Raw genomic sequence first — 6,638 nt, 5'->3', positions numbered from 1 at the left:
GTTCCTGCTCCCTCTCTGCCTCTCCATAGTTCTGACAGAAGCTGTGTTTCTCTACAGCCACAGTTTCTAACCATCTATTTCTCCTCTTCCATGGCTCCAGCTCTCACTGGGCTGCAATAACAGGATTTCCTCCCTTTGCTCTTTCAGGCCCAAGAGCAGTAATGGCTTCCTGCTGTTGCTAGTCCCTGGGTGCCTCACTGTCCTTTGCTGGTTCCTTTCACATGGCCCTGACATAATCCCTACATAAATCAGTTCAACTCTTCTGAGTATGCCATGTTTCCTTCCAGTACCCCCTGACATCCACTCTTGCTTGCTTGTGTTCTGCTTCCTCATTCCTCTTCTCTGTCTTTTCTACCTCTCAGACAATTAATCTGGAGCTTTAACTGATGATAATCTAATGATATTTCTGCTTCATTTTGGTTTGGGTTATTTATCTTGCAGGAATTAAAAGAAATGAGTGCTAATCTATTTAATAATCTAACTTGTATAGTTTCTCCTCTCCCCCCAAACCATCCCACAAGGGCTGCCACTAGGAGAACCTAGTGTAGGGTCAACTTTTCTATAGAGCCTTCTCTGACCTGTCCCTTCATCCGTCAGCAGTTTTAAATGCTTTCTCCTCTTTGCTGTGATAGCATACAACAGACTCCTTTATCATAATATTTATCACATTGTTCTGTGACTGTTTACAAACATCTCTCTCCACTAGACTTTAATTCCCACAGGATGATGTGCTGTTCATCTTTCTACCCCTGGCATCTAACACATGCCTGGTATAAAGTAGTTACTCTGTAAGTTTAAGATTCATGAGTTACAGAGAGAAGCTAGATTCCTCTATAACAGTTCTAAATATAACCCAGGCACACCATGAGATTAAGGCCACCATTAATCAACAAATCTATGAATTGTCAGTGTCAGATGTCAGGAGGGGCCTTCTCCAATCCTACTTGGAAATACATAGGCACTTCCAGTTTTCCAATTTCCTTGACTCATCCATACTCCCTAACATTACCTTAGCTGAACACTCTGCTCAGCACAGAACTACAGAAACACAGGTTTACGGAGTTGAAGTCCAAGAATTCCATATACACACATTGACATAGTCATACTCTATAGCCCAGGCAGAATTATAGCAAATCAAAGGGAGGCATTCTTTTCTCCAGCTTCTCCAACCTAAACAGAGGCAGTGAAATTATATACCTTGAACCATTTGTTGTCTCTCACACATTTTCCATAAACTAACTTTGAAATCTTATAACTAAACACCTATGAGAATGCTATTAAAAAAGAGTTTTCCAAGGTTTACTCTGGGAGGTTTAAGTTTATGTGCCTTCAGCTTACACAAAACCTATGGCAATCTGCTGTTTTCTACTCCATGTGGTCTGGCAAGTAACTCCTCCCTTTTCCACCGCAGGGAGTTAACTCTACAGCAGAAACCGTGAGTCACAAGGACAAGGACCAAATGATGTAGATGACCCCATCACAACTCAAGCTGGCATAAACATTCTAACATGGCACAGGAATTAGACACAGTGCAGTGCTCTCTTTTCTCAGACCTGAGTCATTTTGCTCCATGGATCAAATACAACAGCAGTGTTTTTAACTGAATTCCTTAAAGCAATGCCATTTATTTTGCCTGTTTATAGTGAACCTTATGTCATGGAAGATGTTGATATAACTACAAAAAGAAAAGCATACTTTCTTATCTCCATCCACACCCTTTAGCTTGTTATCCTCTAGCCACCCTGAACTAGTTAATGATGAATTATTTAAAGCTCTCAAATATGACATTGGTCTCCTTTGCATATAAAGATGATTTATATCAAGAAAATTCTCCTAAATCAGAAGATGACTAGAAACTGGTCTAGGGAAATGCAATAACAGTCAAATTTAAGTTATTTCTTAATAGTGTGACAGCACTGGAATTAAGCTAAATTCAAAGAATTGAATAAAGAGGGATAATAAAGCGTGAGAAACTCTGGGTTCAACACCTTCCTTTTAGCATCATATCTCATTTATTCCATTTAATCATTTAATCTATGTCTGGTAGATATGATTAATTCCATTTTACAAGTAAGGAAACTTAGGTATGTAGGGACTAAGGCTTCACTCCACTTCAACTAAACTGAACCCTTCAGTTAATAGGATTGGCGGGGTGGGGTGAAGTGTGGGGAAATCTTTCTGCTCCAAGCAAATTAATCTACTCATTGCTATCACTGCCCTGCCCCACCCAAACTGTATTGTACTTTTTTAATCTAAGTGCCTTTGTTTCTTCCCTCCCTGAAAATGCCCTTCCCACTGACCTCTCTGACAATTCAGATTTTGGTTCCTAACTCCAATTCCATTTCTTCTAATGAGGCTTCTCATGTCATGCTGTGCATGGGGACTGCACACTTGCTGAACTCTGACGGCTTTTTTACTCTGCCCTGCTCATACAGCACTTGTCACATTTCTCCAGGTATTGGTAGCTATTTTCCCAAGTGTGTGTCTTTTCTTTCCAACCATCTTGCAAACAGCCCAAGACCAGGTAGTTGATCTCAACATTCCCTTGTGTCCACCATCATTCTTAAAAATAATTCTGAGCACTTAGTAGAATACCAATATATATTAAGCATTTAGGTATAAAGGAATGAACAGATAGTTCATAGAAGAAGAATTTTAAAACATATCTTGTCTATGTCCTATCACTACCCTACTGCCTACACTTTCCATATTTACATTGTAACACAAGCATGATTCTGAAGAACTGCTAGATTCTCATTTGCCATAGAAAAGGTAAATCTATTTACTAAAAAAAGTAAATAAATAAAGTAAATAAAACAAAGCAAGAGATATCTAAATCCTTCTGTAAGAGTTTTCAACAGCAACTGTTGAAACAAAAGAAAAAGCATATATCGCCATGACCTGGATTCATTGGATTAGCCTACATTATACACATGGTGCCCTTATATGGTTTCGTTTTTCCTTGAAAGGGAATTTACCTTTCTAAAAAGGAGTTGAGAGGCAAAGAGCATTTGCCTGCCATGACCTGGATTCATTGGATTAGCCTACATTATACACATGGTGCCCTTATATGGTTTCATTTTTCCTTGAAAGGGAATTTACCTTTCTAAAAAGGAGTTGAGAGGCAAAGAGCATTTGCCTAAGGCCCCACAATACCTTTAGGTGGCCCTATATTCAGACCACAAGCCCAAGAAAGAGTGATAGGGTTAGATAGAAACACTCAAAGTCTCAACTGGGCCAAAGTGAGGAGATCAATAAACTTAGGGAAAACCCAGGCCAAACAGCTTCAGCGAATGATCCAACTCTTCAAGGGAACTTCCCCTTGTGGGAAATTGTGAATCCTTTTTGTCTTTCTTTCTTTTATCATGCTACATGATTAAGTCCTCTAGTTAATGAGAAAAACATTTGACTTACTTATGTTCAATAAATTCCTGTGAAAAAGATGGAAATTGGAAATGTTTTCAAGCTGAGAAGCACTAAAAAAAATTCAAAGCATCCATCAAACCACTCTGTACCAAATGGAGGCATTTAGCACCACCTTGGCAACCTGAGCCCTATGCCCTGTCCCAACCACCAGCAAGAAGCATCTAAGAAGCCATAGGAAACTCATCCCAGGCTCCTTTAGCAACATTCCTCATTTTCAGATCAGGCCCAACCCAGGCTGGGGTATCCCAGACACAGCCCTCAGAATGTAACCTACATATTTTCTTTGGTCACTAAATTATTTTTACTATCAAAGCATCTTTAAAGAAAAATTTAGGACCAAAAAAAAAGAGAAGAAAAAAAGAACCCATAATTGTACCTTCTTAAGCTTGCAAAAATTAACAAAACCCTTCACTTTCTCCCTCAAAACCTGCCCCAACCTCCCAGACATTCTCATCTCATTGAACAGAACTACCATCCACTAATTAAGTTAGATAGGCCACAAATTAAAAGTCAGCTTTTATATCTCTATATATATCCAATTAAATAGCATTTTTCTAATATCTTTTATATTTATATTTAAACATTTCAGCTTTATTGCATATTTAATGGGGCTAATATTTTGAAAATATTAAACTAGTGTTGTTTTTCATCACTCTTTAACTATAATTAAAGTTAACAGGAATTCCCCTACAACAAGGAGAAGATTGTGACTCAGTGTAAGGGCTAACAAGCCAGGAAAACTAGAAAGCCTACTTGTTCAGCTCCTAGGGAATTGTGAAGAAGGGGATGAAGGCAGGGGAAGCAGGTAGTTTAAGGAAAAATAAACCTCTGAGGTTGTGAGGCATCAAAACTTAGGAGTCCTTTGTCACAGCAGCATTACCCAGCCTATCCTGACTGATACAGTAGGTTACACCAAACCCAGAATGCCCTGAGAAGCAGACTGGTGCTATCATCAGAGTCACCTTGAGCCACGGAGAGCTGACAACCTCTCTGCCTTTTCTCCACCACCTGCCAAGGTGGCACAATGCTCAGACCGTTCATGAGAAGTTATAGAATAGGTATGGCACCATGTTTGGAAGAAACCAGGAGTATATTTCTCAAGGCTTATGTGAATCTTCAGTTATAACTCAATGTCCAAGTCTCATCACTGCCCAGGTACACTCTGCTCCTCATGGATTTGTATTTCTTTGTCTACTGTCCCCTCCCACCCACTCCCAATCACCAGCAGGAAATGTATCTGTGTAAATCAGGTCTTGAAAGAAATAGTCTTTCTTTCACCTGTCTTTATTTCCTTTATTTATTTTTTTCTTTCTGTTCACTAGAAACCTAGATTTAATAATTTTTGCTTTTTTATTCTATCACAACTTTTTAGAAAACATGACCAGCATCTGCTAGAAAGGAAGCCTGATTTTAATCATTGCTTTCTACACATGACTAGAAAATATACTTGTGGCCTCCATAATATCACCTCAGCATCCCTTATCCTATAAATTTGCTTTTTTAAAAGCAGGACCTGGTGCGTCAATAATTTAAGTTTCCAACATAAACAGTTACATTTGGGTTTAGATAAACAGATTTTCCCCTTCTACAGCTGCATGTAAACTGAAAATGATACATCCCTTGGCTCACCATAATTAACTTTTAACAACAACCCACCTCCTATTCGTGATGAATGAATGAGCCCTGCAAGTGTTCAACAATGGGACAGATTTTCAGCAATCCTTTGAGGACAAGATGAGTTGGTTACCTAACCAGGCTAGTTACCTAATTCCAAAAGGAAGAACAGCGGCTGGATTATCCTTTCAAGGTTCTTTTTGGGTTCTATGATTATGTAATAAAGTTATTCTAAAGCCACTTAAGTCAAGCTAAGAGCTTTTTTAGTTAAAAATTATACACTTATTGGAATCGCCAGAATTTAGAACCCACAAGATTTTAAAACAAACTCCAATTGCCTTGTAAGTCAGGAGGTAATTAAATATATTTCCTCATAGGAAGAGAGAGAAATGGAGTTTTTCATTTAAAACAAAAGCACAAATGTAATTAATTCAAGGTAAACTGAGTGACTGATCTTTAGAAGAAATTAATTTATTTTAAAAAATAAACATTAGTGGTGCTTACTATGTGGCATCCTTTCAAGTCTTATAAAAACTCCATGAGGTATATACCAAGTAACTATGTTTTCATGATTTAAACCACATACTAAATAGAATGGTCTCTTATTTATAAAGAAAAAAAAGAAAAAAGAATCAGGTGTATAATAAATTTAAAGCTGATTTAGATTAAGCTCAAGGGCAAACAATAATTTTATTTTATTTGCCACAGATATAGAGAATACACACTTAGTTCTTTTGAGCAAAGAGATTTCTCTAATTAACAACATTTTCAAGTGATCCTATTATTAAATTAGCACAGAAAGTTATTATGCCACTTAAAAATAAGGAATTTTTGGTTTTTATGGAGGATATTTTCAATTACTACTCTTGGTAAAGATAGAGGCCAATTCTAAATTCCTAGAATCAGAAATGATGAAACTCAAAAAATTCATGTTTAATTCTACTTCTCTCTCTCTCTCTCCTCCTCTCTCTCTGTCTCACACACACATACACACGCACATTCCTGAATCTCACAGATGAATAAAACCACATCCTGAGGTACCCTCTAAAAATCAGGGCTGTTAGTATGTAGGAAAAGAGTTTCATTTCCTCTCTTTTCCCCTTCCAATCTTCTGGTGAAGGTGCCAACAAGCAGCAGAAACACCAAAAGGCAAATGAAAAAATGGACAGAGGAGAAAAGACCCAGGTTAATACCTGAGATTATTTGTGCAATCTTTCATCACACATAGGCTAGAAATAAAAGGGAGATGTCAATAAGTAATCATCATAGGACGGTAAAGTAAAGGGAATCACTCACTCAAACATTTCATGTTGAAGAGTCCCGTCATTTTAGACCAAGAAGTCCCTCCTATACCAGGAGAATAAAACCTGATAAACACACTCACCACATTATTATATTTTTGAAAAAGCAAAGCTAGAGCACAGCAGGGGGCATGCTCAAAAAACACTATCCTGTCATATTAAGAATAACAGGTCTACGGGCTGGCCCGGTGGCGCACTGCTACAGTGCGCCACTTGGGAGCGTGGCGGTGCTCCCGCCGAGGGTTTGGATCCCACATACAGACCGGTTCCCGCTCACTGGCTGAGCGAGGTGTGGGT

The sequence above is a fragment of the Galeopterus variegatus genome, unplaced genomic scaffold, assembly GCF_000696425.1.
Source record: "Galeopterus variegatus unplaced genomic scaffold, G_variegatus-3.0.2 Scaffold3770, whole genome shotgun sequence".
Classification (NCBI taxonomy): Eukaryota; Metazoa; Chordata; class Mammalia; order Dermoptera; family Cynocephalidae; genus Galeopterus; species Galeopterus variegatus.
This window is presented reverse-complemented; position numbering follows the sequence as displayed.